The following is a 15,237-nucleotide window of genomic DNA, read 5'->3' as shown; positions in this document are numbered from 1 at the left end:
TTGTAAGCAACTTCCAAAAATCTACAATGACAGAGACAGCTGCCTGCCTGGACAGTCATCCAAAGTTCCTCTGCAATGTTGGGGCATCCTTCTTTAGCCTATAGGCCTAGAGTCTCTCAGTCATTTCTCTCTGTGTTCTGTAGAATATCTGGCAGTTTCCTCTGTGAAGCAGGAACCTGAAGGACCATCTCGCCTTGCAAAGTTCAGTAGACACCTTCCTATGGGTCCTGAATGTCCAGTTAATACAACATTTTGTCAAGCAGAAATGGCTATCTTTGCCAAGAAGAAAATAAACTCCATATGGAGTGTCTTCAATGCCCATCTTCCTCTTTGAAGTAAATTAGTGCTGCCAGGAGCAAACGTATCTCATTGTCCAGGAAAGTCCAAGTTTTTAAAACATTTTAAATGCCATATTCTGTATGTTTTTGAAGTGTTTGAAGATTACCTACCTAATTGAAATATATCTATGTATACCTAGAAAACTTAACTAACATGACTATAAGTTTGATTATCATAGATGACTAATTATTATTAATGTGTATTTCTCAACTATATACTACAATTTCAGATGAGTTGCACAAACAAAATACTTTAAATAAGAGTAGAAATATATAGAGATTATAACAAAATTAACTTTAAATTTGTATCAATAAACTAAAATCTATAGCAATGTAAAACATTTTCAAACAAGTTGTTGCTCTTTAAAAGTAGGTTCGATAATGTACCCTTTCATGCTATCATATCTATAGTACAATAAAGCAACTTCCAGAGGCATCAACACCCCTTACCTCAAGCTCTACTAAAGAGCTATAGTAATAAAAACAGCTTGGTATTGGCATAAAACTGACATGTGGACCAATGGAATCAAATTGAAGACCCTGACATTAATCCTCACACCTATGCACACCTGATTTTTGACAAAGAAGCCAAAACTATACGGTGGAAAAAGAAAGTATCTTCAACAAACGGTGCTGGCATAACTGGAAGTCAACATGTAGAAGGCTGCAAATAGATTCATATCTATTGCCATGTACAAAACTCAAATCCAAGTGGATCAAAGACCTCAATATAAACCCAGTTACACTGAACCTGATAGAAGAGAAAGTAGGAAGTAGCATTGAACACATTGGCATAGGAGACCACTTCCTAAATATAATACCTATAGCACAGACACTGAGAGTAACAATTAATAAATGGGACCTCCTGAAACTGAGACACTTCTGTAAAGCAAAGGACACAGTAAATAAGACAAAACAATAGTCTACAGAATGGGAAAAGATCTTCACCAACCCTACATTTAACAGAGGGCTGATCTCTAAAATATATAAAGAATTCAAGAAACTAGATATCAAAATATCAAACAATTCAATTTAAAAAATGGTCTACAGAGCTAAACAGAATTCTCACCATAAGAATCTCAAATGGCCAAAAGGCACTTAAGGAATTGCTCAACATCCTTAGTCATCAGGGAAATGCAAATAAAAACAACTCTGAGATAACATCTTACACAAAAGGAACACTCTTCCACTCTTGGTGGGAGTGCAAACCTGTACGAGACTTTGGAAATCAGTATGGTGGTTTCTCAGAAAATTGAGAATCAATCTACCTCAAAACCCAGCTATACCACTCTTGGGCATACACCCAAGGAATGTTCAATCACACCACAAGGACACTTGCTCAACTATGTTCATAGCAGCATTATTTGTAATAGCTAGAACCTGGAAACAACCTAGATGCCCCTCAACCAAAGAATGGGTAAAAAACTGTGATACACACACACACACACACACACACACACACACACACACACACACACACATACACACACACACACACAATGGAGTACTATTTGGCAGTTAAAAAAATGACATCATGAAATTTGCAGGCAAATAGATAGAATTAGAAAATATCATCCTGAGTGATGTAACCCAGACTCAGAAAGACAAACGTGGTATATACTCACTCATATAAGTGGATACTAGATGTAAAGATAACCAGACTACAAACCACAGCTTCAGAGAAGCTAGTAACAAGGAGGACCCTAAGAGGGACGCATGGATCGCCCTGGGAATAGGAAATAGATGAGATCTCCATGAGTGAACTGGGTGTGGGAAGGCAATAGACGGTAGGGGATGAGGGATAAGAACATAAGGGCACGAAATGGTCAAGTTGGATCAGGGACAGAGCGGGAGAGCAATGAAAGAGATACCTTGACAGGAGGGAATAGGGAGAAACTTGGTACTAGGGAAGTTCCCAGGAATCCACAATGATGACCCCAGCTTAGACTACTAGCAATAGTGGAGAGATTGCCTGAACTGGCTTATCCCAGTAATCAGATTGGTGAATACCCTAATTGCCATCATAGAGCCTTCTTCCAGTAACTGATGGAAGTAGATGCAGAGATTCAGAGCCAAGCACCATGCCGAGCTCCAGGAATCCAGTCGAAGAGAGGGAAGACGGATTCTATGAGCAGGGGGCATCAAGATCATGGAGGGGAAACCTACAGTGGAACCAAGCTAGTGAGAACTCATGAACTTTGGACCAGCAGCTGTGGAGCCTCCATGGGACTAGACTAGGCCTTCTGTGTGAGACAGTTGTATAGCTTGGTCTGCTTAAGGGGCCCCCTGGCAGTGGGATCAGGATCCGTCCCTGATGCATGAACTGGCCTTTTGGAGCCCATTGCCTATGGTGGGACACCTTGCAGGGCCTTGAATCAGGGGGAGGGGCTTGGACCTGCCTCAACTGAATATACCAGGCTTTGCTAACTCCCCATGGGAGGAGGGAATGAGATGTGGGTTGTGGGGGAAGGCCGGAGCACAGCAGGGGGAGGAGAGAAGAGGGAGAAGACGGGGAGCTGTGGTTGGTATGTAAAATGAATAAAAGTTTCTTAATAAATTAAAAAAAGAAAAACGTTTACAATTCCAACTTTTAGGAAATGAGCAATCAGAATGGACACCATCACATGCAACAACTTTAGTCACCCCCTTTAGCAGCAGCACAGCCACCCACTGTGAACCTGTTGATTGTTGAGTGTCCTGTGCCCCTTGGTCTGCTCAGCACTTTATGATTCACCCTCTTTGTGTAAAAACTGTGTGGTAAAACTCACTATCACCAGAATGAAAAAGGCATGGTAAAAAGATGGATAGTGTCCTTAATTAAAAGTCAAATCTTACGAGACCATAGGAAGGACTACTAGACAAATACATCTCATGGGCTTTCATTTAAACGTACAGAATCTACAGACATGTTTTTAGCATGCTTAGATACCGAGACCTGTTACAGACCACTGACTGCATGCAGCCCTTGCAACCTTGATTTTAAATTCTGGGTTGGCATGCTTTATGCAAAACAGCACATGGTAGCCACAAGCAATCCTACAATTAGGAAAATACTTCAGCACTCAAGTGGGAATACAATGTTTGTACAAATGAGGCACATTGGTATGCCAGGCAGTAACCGTAGCAGTGAAACAAAGAAATCAGCATCATGAGAAACAGAGATTTCTTCCCTTCCACACAATAGCAGTTTTCAGCTCCTCAATTTAATCCCACTAATTATACACCAATTGCTTCATCCGCACCACAGGTTGATTCTACCAGGTGTAAAGACAAAAAATGACTAATACAAGATCCCAATTCTCCAGTGAACAGATTTGAAAACAGAAAAGCTTGTCTTTCTGATCAGCTACCATATTTGGAGTGTGCAGAAAGTGTTAAAAGGAATGGAGATGAGGGAGCATTCTTCTGAGTCTGGCATCAGGCTACCTAAATGGGCTGAAAAAGTTAAGGCAAGAGTTAGATGTTTAAGGGTGAATCAGGGCTCACTACACCAACAAACACATAAGGGAGATGAGACACCAGCAAAAAGCGCTGTATAGACATGGAACGGTAGGAGCTGGAGCTGGGAACAGCCATGGGACAAGAATATTCAAAGGATACATCTCAAACCTGGATGTATACGGGTTCCCCTAACAGATTTATGAAATTTATAAAGACAATAAATCAAGTTTTCTGGAAGAGGAGCAGAACATAGGACTTTGGAAAATCCCCCTGGGTAGGTTAATAAACAAAAATGGTTACAAACTGAACAGTGTATGGGGCGTGTGTGGATGTGTGATGAGAATATAAAGATTACTATCTGTACATTTAAAGAATACAACCTATTGTTAATAACTATAGTCACCATGTTCTCCATACCATAGTCATTTTAGCACTGAAAATGTATAGCTTCTGACAGTTCATTTGTCTCCCATCCAGCCCACAGGAATTGGCATCCATCAGTCCACTGTGTAGACTCCTTACAAATTACTGATGACAAGGTAGGAAGAGGTCTCCAGCACCAAAAGGAAAAGAAGGCTAACAAATAGAAATATGTCACAGAACTTATTACCATTATGTATAGGTTATTCACAACTACTTCTGTGAAAATCTATCCTAGCATGCTACCTTGCCTGATGTATGATATTACGATAAAAAGGACCAGTGTAAGATTTATGCCCGCATTTATGTGATACTTAGCATTCTCAGCAGGATCTCATCTGGGGTAGAGTCAAGCCTTCAGGTGTATTTGATTGGCACATTTCTCCCATCATCCTCCTCTTCAGCATCTCTTGATTGTTCTCTTTCAAGCCTGGAATACTCCTGCTTAGGAGATGTCTCTGTTTTGCCTACTGTTCCCTCTGTGCTAATGGCAGTGTCAAGAGTCCCCCCTACCTGTAGGAAAGCCACCATTGTTCTCCCACACGATCTTTTGCTTGCTTCAGTCCTAGGCCTGGGATGGACCTTCTGATGGGAGTGAAGGAGGTTTGGTTACAAAGAACATGAACAGCCCTGGTTGTGAACTCACTGAACCATTAAGGAAATGTTCTTCATTAGAATGTTGGAGAAGATTTGGAGGTGATGGTTGGGTTAAGTAGTTGCAACTTTTATCTGTGATATGCTGAAGCCCCAGAAGCTAGTTCCACAGTAGCCCAGAAAATATCTCATAGTCCTAAAAGAGATGAAACCCAATAAGTAGTAGTAAAATAAACCAATGGGAAAAGGAACTTTAAATACAATGTTCTCCTTACAGGTGCTTTGAAAGCTACTGGATTCCAGAATGTGTTAACACTGATTAGTAAAGCCTGTGCAGTTCAGTGGTACTCATCATTAATCCAGTTGATTTTTATTGAGAACCTGCTTTTATCTGCCAGTATTACAGTAAGTAGGAAAAATCATCAATGAGAAAATCCAGTATTTAAAAAAAAAAAAAACCTACCTCTGTGGAACGTATTGCTCATAGGCTCTGATAAAATATAAGCTTTAGAAAGTTATGAACCAACCACAAGTCACTGATTGTACAGTAACCTGAAGGAAGAAGGATGTATTTTGTCTCACAGTTTCAGTGCCTTCTGTCATAGCCATATTGCTATGGGCTCTGTTTGAGCAGAATACCCTGGCAAGGAAGATGTGGACATGAAGAATATTTCTTATGGCATCCAGGCCAGAGATAAAAAAGGCAGGGAGGTTTGGGGACAAGAAATGCTCTTTAAAGCCATTTCCTCAGTATCCTATTGTTGGCAACCTGGACCTACCTCTTAATAGCACATTAACTATGAGAGCCTCAATGGGTTCACCCACTAACAAAGTCAGTGCCCTCATGACACAGTAACCTCCAATCCTTCAGTACATTAGCCTTTTGTGGAGACACTTCTTACCTAAACCACAACACATATCACCTGGAAGATCCTAAGCACCTATCCAAACCCACCTGAGACTTTTAATTTTGAAATTCAGCCATTAACACCAAAGTCCTAGAATTACTACATAAACTGAGAAACGGTAAAGTACTGAAAGCAATGCTGTCGTCTAGAAGTTCCTAACTATATGTGAGGTCTCTTTCCCCTTCTACCATTTAGTTCCTGAACTCCCTGTAATCTCCATTGCAGAAACAAGGAAAGAGAAGGCAACATCAGGTAGTAAATGAGTTAGAGGCAATAAATGCTTGTCGGGGAACAAGCAAAGAGTAAAATTTATGGCATCAGTTTCAACCAGCTTACCTACTGTTTCATATTTTCCCCACTCAAACTTAAGCATGGTATGAAATAGAGGGAAATATCCCAGGTTTTATTGAGAAGACTAGACCTTAATTCTTGCTCCCCTAGTAATAGGTATATGTCTTTGGACAACTCACTTTCCTACTCCAAATTCCAGTTCCCTGAGCTGAAAATAAAAGGCTGAATTAGATCCATATTCTCCATTCTGGCTATAACATAGACTTCCCTAGGGAGCTCTGAGAACATATGAATGCCCCCAAAATTAAATTAGAATCCCTGGAGAGATTTGTAGGCACTCTTCTGATGTAAAAACAATGTGCAAAACCTCTGAGCTCAGTTCTAAAATACTAGAACTGGGCTTGCAACTGCAGTTCTCCTGAGACCCAGCAGATAGTATAAGTGCAGATAATACTGCCTATTGCAAATGTACATCTTTTTTTAAAGGGTTGAAGGGGTCCTACAAAACTCTAAGTCTGGTTTGGGTCCTACATTGTCTACCATGCTTACCTTAGCCTTTAACACACATGTTTAAGGATCAGACTACACAAGACAGGAAAGTGACAGTTTTTATTGAGTATCCAAGTAATTAATGAAGACTCCTAACCTCTCTGCACCACCTCTTACCTTCTCACCAACCTCTCGGAGGCCTTTTAAATATGAACAATATCAAGCTGAGGGGAAACCAGAGGTCTGCGACATGTGATGTGTCTCCAGGTCCTCTTTCAGTTGTTAGAATACATGGTCGGCAACTATCATCCCATTGCAGCACGGCTTGCAAGGCATAGCATCACCTCACCCAAGGCCATACTCTGCTTTTGTTGCCTACTTCTTGTGACCAGTAAGGGAGAATAAATCCCTGATCATTTCATCCCAACAATGGACACAACTTTTAAATGCCACTCTCATGGAAGTGTCTCTCTCTTTTTTTTTTTTTTTCTGGTCAAAGTTGTTGCTGGGCCTGTGCTACAACTCAACTTCTCCCTCTACCCAGTGGCTTTCTTCTTCTCCTCCATAGATTCAGACTCCAAGGAAACTCCTGCATAAATGTCCTATGCACATGGCTCAGCTTCTAGTCTGCTATCATATCCAAATCTCTGTTGTTTTTTATATATCCAGCTTTTTCCACTCTGTTCTGGGAATCTTGACAGACATATAATAACTTCAAGTGCATTTCAGAGAGCTTGTGGTGATCATTGCTCAATACTACACACACACACACACACACACACACACACACACACACACACACAATGTATATGTATATATATATGAATGACATCATAATCTTCACTCGACAGTGTCACCTCAAGTCATTCATGATTTCCACAGGTTTCTTACAGGACAAAAGAGTATGCTACCCTCCTGTGGCCAGTCCTACATTTAATTGGTCCATCCCAATGAGTTCTTGTGGGTAGGAACTCTAGCTAAGCCCACTGGCTGAGAGGTGGTAATGAGAGTATGAGATGAAGCCCTGGCTATATTAATACTTAGTATGTCTTGGCCAAACACCACTTTTGGCTGTGAAGTTTCTCTGACTTTAACTTTTAATTTCTAAGAAGGCACCCAGCATGTGGACATTTATTATTTTATTCCTACTGTGTCTGTCACAGATTTTTATATAAAAGCAGCATGGAAGTCCAAATAATAGGCTTAACTTTGTAAAGGGTCATGCAAATGGCTTATTGACACATCTCCCAGGAAGGCAGAGCTGGCAGCCAAGCTCCAGCAGAGCCTGAAAATGAATGTCCCAGGACTGTTTCCAGGGCTGCAAACTCGACTTCTCCCCTTGGCAACCAATCTGCTCTCTGGACCCACCGCATTCCTTCTATACCAGTCTCTCAAGTAGAATAAGGGGAGTCAGATCTCAACTCTATTCTCGTTCTGTAGATTGTAAATCAGGCTCTTGCCCTGGGTTTTATTACACATGCCAACATTTTTCACTTGCTGGAATTCAGTGCACATCACAGTGATTGGTACCTTAGTTTTGCTTTGTCCAAAGCCCTCAGAAAATGCCTCCATGTCTCAAAACTTTAACTTCTCTCTATATAGATAAATATTAACACTGTCTTTTGTGCTTTGTGTGGGTGGAGAGATTAAACTAATCAACTTAGGCTGAGTTAACTAGTTCCTATGAGTGGAGGTAATGATACTGACATGAATAAAACACTAAACTTACGATGTCTGTGAATTTACTCTCCTTAGGAATGACAGAATACAAACACAAATCATTTTCTGACCCTAGAAAACTAAGACACCTAAGATGAGATATACCCATGAACTTCCTTTTTGAATCTTGAGTTAGCCTTAAGCACCTGGTGCCTGTTCCTTTTTGCCTGGAAGGACTTTTTAAAAGTTCCCAAGATGGAGCTGGGGAGGTGAAGAGCATTGTCTGCTCTTCCACAGGACTTGGGTTTGATTCCCAGTACTCACATGATAGCTCACAACCAGTCCCTGGGGATCTGACACCCTCTTGTGGCTTCCTTGAGGCATTGGGGTTGCACAGTGTAAGCAGACATACATTCAAGCCAGATACTCATGCACATAAAAAATAAATCTTAAAGTAGTTTTAATAAGTTCACAAGAAGAGAGTACTTCAAAATCACAGCATGGATAGAGGAGGGACTCATGAAGTCCCACATCTCCTGAGAAGACACTGGCAAATGTTGAAGAGAGAGAGAGTTTTCATCAGGAATGAAGTCCCTGAGAGCTACCCATGTTCCAGTAGATGGCGCTACACCATGCACATACTGGTAGCACTAAATGGACCCAGTAGATCTTAAAAAAAGCACACTTGGAATTGGTGCAGAGGAATTGGGGTGGGGGACGGGAGGGGAGGGGAGGGGAAAGGAGGAGAGGGGAGGGGAAGGAAGGGAAGGTGGATTTGGTCAAAACACATTATATGCCTGCATCAAATTCTCAAACAATAAATGGATTCAACCAAAATACCAGCTACAAAGAAGCCTTCCAATCTCTCTCTCTCTCTCTCTCTCTCTCTCTCTCTCTCTCTCTCTCTCTCTCTCTCTCTCTCTCTCTCTCTCTCTCTTGCACACGCACACACATATACACGCATGCACATTTGCGCAAATAATAAAACAAGTGCCCCACTTACTTCAGGCTCTAGAAAATTCTGTCCCTGCCTTGTGGTGGGGACAGAAGTTCTGGCTCTGTCTCCTCTGAATACCACTGGCACATATTTGTCTTGAAATAGCACACAAACACCTCTAGAGCCTATGACTCTTAGTGCCAGCCATTCTGTCAGAGTCATACCATCCACATGAAAACCATGTGTGGTCAGAATGACCATTATTCTTACTCCAAATTCCATGTTGAAAAATCAAGGGTCTGAGCCACAAGAAGCACTCCCTGAGTGGGTATCCAAAAGTTTGTTCCATAATTTCAAATCCAGTCTTCTTGCTGTGGTATCACATTCCTTCTCAATCTTGTTTCTCTCTAGTCTCACACTGCTTGAACAGGACTTGAGTGTGGGAAAAGAGTCCTTAGTGGCAATAGGGGCATTCTTTTTACATGATAGAGAATTCAGTGTTAAAAATTCTGACAGTTACCTAAAAATAATTAGAGAGTCTTAAAAATATTATGGGCACAATTTTTTTCACAGAAAAATAAAAGCTAGAAAGGTTAATGAACAAGCTCTATCCTGTGCCAAAATACAGCCTGACCTCTTCCAGGCCCCCGGGTTCCAGATCTTCTGCCAACACTTGATTTCCTACTTCATTGGTTTTATTGTACATCTATCTTTTCCTCCTTTTTTGAGTCTTAATTGACTTTAAATTGCATATTAGACCCCCAGCTCTGAACGGTTAAAGTGAAAAAGGAATTCTATGGTTCACATGACTTGAAAGTTCAAGACCAGAGCTGTTCAGGCAGCCTCTTCCTCTCCAGGTCTCAGCCCCACTTATTTTCATCCTCTCGTCCCAAATCTACCCTCGTTTCTAAATCCACATTTCCTAGTTTCATAATTCTAATGGGAAAAGAACTCTGCTCCCTTCTTTCACACATTAACTCTAGGAAAGCCCCCGGGCTGAGTGTGCCGGGCTCTTATGCACCCACGCAGTCCAGAGTAGCAGGGCTAAACTCTGTCCAGTCCAAATTTCCTCTCTATCTTAGTAAGGAAAGAACAATGTCCATATTCTACAGAGGTGATGTAGATTATAGAGATATTCTCCAAAGGAATCAGAAAAAGGAGCATTCAAAAACATCCTGGATATACACAAATAAAATGAGATTATCACAGTCTGCTAAATAATAAAGTAAAATAGTGTCAAGATCTTCATACCCAAATTATGCCCCTAAAACTCTAAAAGGTGTTGCCACATCAGTGTTTTCTATGTAACATGAACATACCCAGGTGGCATCCAGTGGCATTCTGACCCCTGTCCCTTCCAGTCTTCACTGTCATCTGTGAATATTAGGAAGTATGAAGCTTACTGCCCTCCAAAGAAATAATAGTTAATAAAATTGCATAAAAAAGAACAATCTAGCCTACTGCTATGTATTTTGACAGCAACTTCCAACTCAAGCTTCCCTCATCCTCCAGATCTACCATGATGAAACAGGGTATCTAAGTGACAAAAAGGACAAGGAAAAGCAAGAACTTAATTGCATAGTTACAGTGATTCTTAACTTAGTTTTTCAGATTACACATTGGAAATCCCACTAATAAGACACCGCCCCCCCCCCCCCCGCTCCCTTCTTTTCCTCCCTCCCTCCTTCCCTCCCCATTTCTAGTCCCAAATTCATCAAAGTAAACCAAGCAGTCCTCTGTGCTTATCTTGGCCTCATTTACCAGGAGCTAGATTCTGCATTCATATAGTCAGCCTTACATAAAGTACTTTTACACTCATGTCTCAATCTAACTACGAATAGCAGGTAGTTGCTATGACCTGGCATTCATAAACGCAGAACTGTGATTCAGATTGGTGAAAATCAAACAAGGGCTGACTCACGGTTGGAACCTGGTCTGAGAGTCTCCCACTCCATTGCCCTTTCCATGAAATTTGTATTGTGAACCTTGGACCCTAGCCTTCCAGTTTCAAAGGAATGCTGTGTTGGACCATCACACTTGAGCAATACTAACGAGCTGACGGAGCAAAGACGTTTGGAGATGTTTTAGCAACCTTAATGTATTGAGCAACCCTTCAAGTGTTGTAAATGCTCCATGCTTCAATTTGCTTTAGTCTTCTGAACATTTATTGTATCTGGTCAAATAGCCTGAACTGTTTTTCTTTGAAACATAGATTTAATATTATTAATGTTGGAAGCTCAAAGGCATCTCCAAAATTAGTGCTGAAGGAAGGTCAAAAAACTGACTCTTTGGACCCTGTGCCAGTTGGATGCTCATTACCATACTAATATTGCCCGTATAAAAGCTTCAGTGACTTCCTCCAATGTATGCAAATATGCACTGGAAAAAATGGAAATGTATGTAAATGACACAGAGGTTACACTGGCCTATTACCATCGCAAATCCCCATTTACAGCCCACTTTTAATTTAAGTGATCTTTCTATTAGGAGGCCACTTATGAAGTTAATCTGGAACGAAATCACAGCATGTCAATTAAAATGGTGTGACAGGAAGACCACCATCAATTGGTAACTCTTAGCAGATGTCTTAATTAGGCTCCTCGGTGGCAGAATGACAGAAGACACTTGTGTGAAAGTCATTTTCAAGTTTGTATTGGAGGCCTCTCTCCAAACTTTTCCTCTTTCTTCTTCTTTCTACTTAGATCCTTGTTATTATGGGCTTCCTTTGTGCATTTTTTCCCCAAGGACATGCTTCTTTTTTTTCTTTTCTTCTTTCTGTAAGAGTATCCCAGAGATAATACTTCACCCTTAGAGGCTCTGCAAGTCTTGATTTATTTGAAGTCTTTTGTTTTATCTTTATCTTTAAAATTCCTTTGAAATTTGCATTCTCCTTCAGACAAACTGATCTTAACATAAAACACTAAAGTTGTACACCATCTAGTAAAACTGAGGCCATGTTGTCGCATCTGTCTGTCCTTAGCCCATGATGAATGGAAGGTTTGAGGGAAGACACTTAGACACTTCATTCAAGAAGTCCAAGTTTGAAGAGACTTTGGAACCACGTAATTCTGAGCTCAGAACTTGACACTTGCTTACTGTGAATGACTTGGGGCAAATGAAATGACCCAAAGTCATCTCTTCAAAGAAAGGATTTTGCCATCCCTCCTTCCTTTCCATCCCATGAGTAAGGTACTCAGAAGCTGTACCCGGTGTTGGTTTTATTTGATTTTTTAAAATGAAAGTGTTTTTTCCACTCCAAATGGACATAATAATCACACCACAGTATTTTATGAACATATTTTAGATGTTTCCCTGGCTTTAAGAAAAGAAAAAAAAAAGACTCTAGAGAAATAAATACATGCTTTGTGATGAAGAAATGACTGATCAAATCCATGTTGCTGTCACATACATGCTTTACGTGTGACATTATGGTTTCTCTGGCAAGAGAGACTTAAAAGCTAGGTGTAGAACATGAATGAAAATGTAACATTGAAGTACCTCTTGTTGTCATCAGCCAGGCGTCAGCACATGCTGAAAAGGGTCAGAAGTAAATATAGGTGGTTTGGCTGACAATTCTATCTTTGTTAATTTGACACTGTCCTTAATCCAAAAATAGGCATAAATAATGTTTTGTAATTTTTAACTTATACATGTATATATGTATATATGTATACATACACACACACACACACACACACACACACACACACACACACACATACATATGCATGAACCTGGGTTTGCACAAGTGAGTGCTATGTCTGTGGACTCCAGAAGAGGGTGGCAGATCTCCTGGAGCTGCAGTTGCAGGTGATGATAAGCCATCCACCATAGCTGATGAAAACTTATCTCAGGTCCTCTGCAGGAGCAGCACATGCACTTAACTCCTAAGCCATCTCTCCAGCCCAGAAACAGATGATGTTGTGTGAACAGTAAATTTCAGTATTCCAGTAAAATTTAAGTTAGATAAACAGTGAATGGACTGGACTTGATCCAGGGGCCTGCTAGGGCAAACTAGCATCCTCATAGAAACCAAATCAGATGTTATAAAATTGAAATTCTATTGGATATATTTCAACTTTTCAGTTTTCAAAGTAAGAGAAAAGATGAAATTATTTCAAGCTTGAAAATGTAAAACATAAAACACAATCTGTAATGCATAGTTGATGATGCTGGATAATGGTGTAAGGAAAATGGCACTTTTCATGTACAGGACCTGTACACATGAACACACATATAGAAACATACATACAGATAGATAGATAGACAGACAGACAGACAGACAGACAGACAGACAGATAGATAGATAGATAGATAGATAGATAGATAGATATAGGAATGTATGTATGTATGTAGCATATAAGTGAAAATGGGCATATATATGATACATGATATATCATATATCATATATATGTATATATTCAGCCTTCTCTCCTTAAAGAATTTGATCACTAAACATTTTGAAGCACTGCAGAGCTATTTCTGCTCAGCTGTGAAAAGCTAGGGGATGTAGCATTGTCATAGTGTTTGCTCAACATGCATCAGGCCCTGGGTTCAAGCCTCAGCACCTCACACCAAAACAAAAGTGAAGGGTCCTCCTAGGAAATGTTGTATGTGCACAAGTTTTGGAAGAACATGGTCTTCAAGGTGTGGATTGTCCTCCAGTGTCCAGTGGTAAGGAGAGACAGTTCTGTGAAGCCAAGGCTTGGCTCTCCAGGGACGTCTGTGAAGTCTATTAACAGTGGTAAACTTCTCCCAGGCCCTCATATAACAAGAGCAGAAATGTCTGATGGAAAAATTAATGTCCAGCATACACCCTAGGTTGCTGTTTGGCAGAGTAGAAATTGCATAGATTTTAAAACAAAAAGTCAAACACATACCTTGGTTTTGCTCCTTAACTTGTGATGAAGGACAAAGTTCTTCGATCCCTCTGAGTATCAGCTTCTTCAGGCATGAAGCAGAGATGACAAAATCTGTCCTTAAAGAATGATTGGATGGCAGGCTTCAATGAGCTGTACCTGGGAGCTGATGAATGATCGTAACCTCATCCAAGCTCCGTGTGCACTCTATAAATGTTCATGGCTCTGCTTTCCAGTCTCTTTTCCCCAACAGCACATAAAACAAGACCGTTTTGTTGTCTTCCAAGAGACCATCCATTTCTGCTGCTAATAAATGGGGGTTTTATTGCTCCTGCTCAGATGTGAAATTATACCATTGGTATCATGCCGACTGTCTCTCCATCCTTTCTCTAATGCACCATTTTACATAGGATTGTTACACGGTGTTCTCTACATGCTGCTCTCCTACTCCTGTCTCACCTTGCTGCAAAGTCATGAGTTAGTTCTTTTCTAGTATTTAACATTCTGATAACAAGTCCAGATAGGACTTGGTCTTTCAGTGAATTTTAACTTTTCTCATTCATTTGTAGTCTCCCACAGGTACAAATCAATCGCCTTCATTCATCATAGTAGGGCTTCCAGTAACTGTCATGCCTACCTATGACCTGACCCTGAGGTGGGGCCGAGTCAGGAGCCGGTATGACCCGAGATGTGCCAGCTCTCTTGGTTCCTGGTGATCCTGGATGTTGGATGGTAGACCGAGTGGAGTTCTCCAGAGAACCCAGCTGGACTGCACCTCACCTCTCCCAGATCCTGTAACCAACCCCTTTACTAGCTGTAAGTCACCCCCCAAAATAAACCTCCTTTTTAACTACATGGAGTTGCCTTAATAAATCCCCCAATATAGTACAGTGGTTGTCAGTCATCAAGCACCTGGTTACAGCTGTTCTTTTTCTTTATCCAGTTGTAGTCATTCATCCAATTAAAAAACTTAGTGCTATATGTGTGTGCAAATATGTGGGTGTACATACTTGTGCACATATAACAATACATGTGTTTTTCTAAGCTTCTGAGACTAGTTTGATATATAAGTATTCTTTGTAAATAAATGCATTACTAGCAAATATAATTTGAGATAAATACATTAATATATTTAAGAAATTGAAACATTTCAGGCATGATAAAAGCCACGCTTTGGTGACACAATTAGGCACCATCTTAATATTTTAACTGCCAATCGCTTCTTGTCTAATCATTAAAGTTGACCAAATAAGACTTGGTCTCTTAGCAAGTTCTAACTTTCCCATTTCATTTGCAGTGGG

This window comes from Peromyscus californicus, unplaced genomic scaffold (genome assembly GCF_007827085.1).
Source record: "Peromyscus californicus insignis strain IS unplaced genomic scaffold, ASM782708v3 Scaffold_13__1_contigs__length_99412109, whole genome shotgun sequence".
Taxonomy (NCBI): Eukaryota; Metazoa; Chordata; class Mammalia; order Rodentia; family Cricetidae; genus Peromyscus; species Peromyscus californicus.
The sequence above is the reverse complement of the archived record's forward strand: the minus strand, read 5'-3'. Positions refer to the sequence as shown.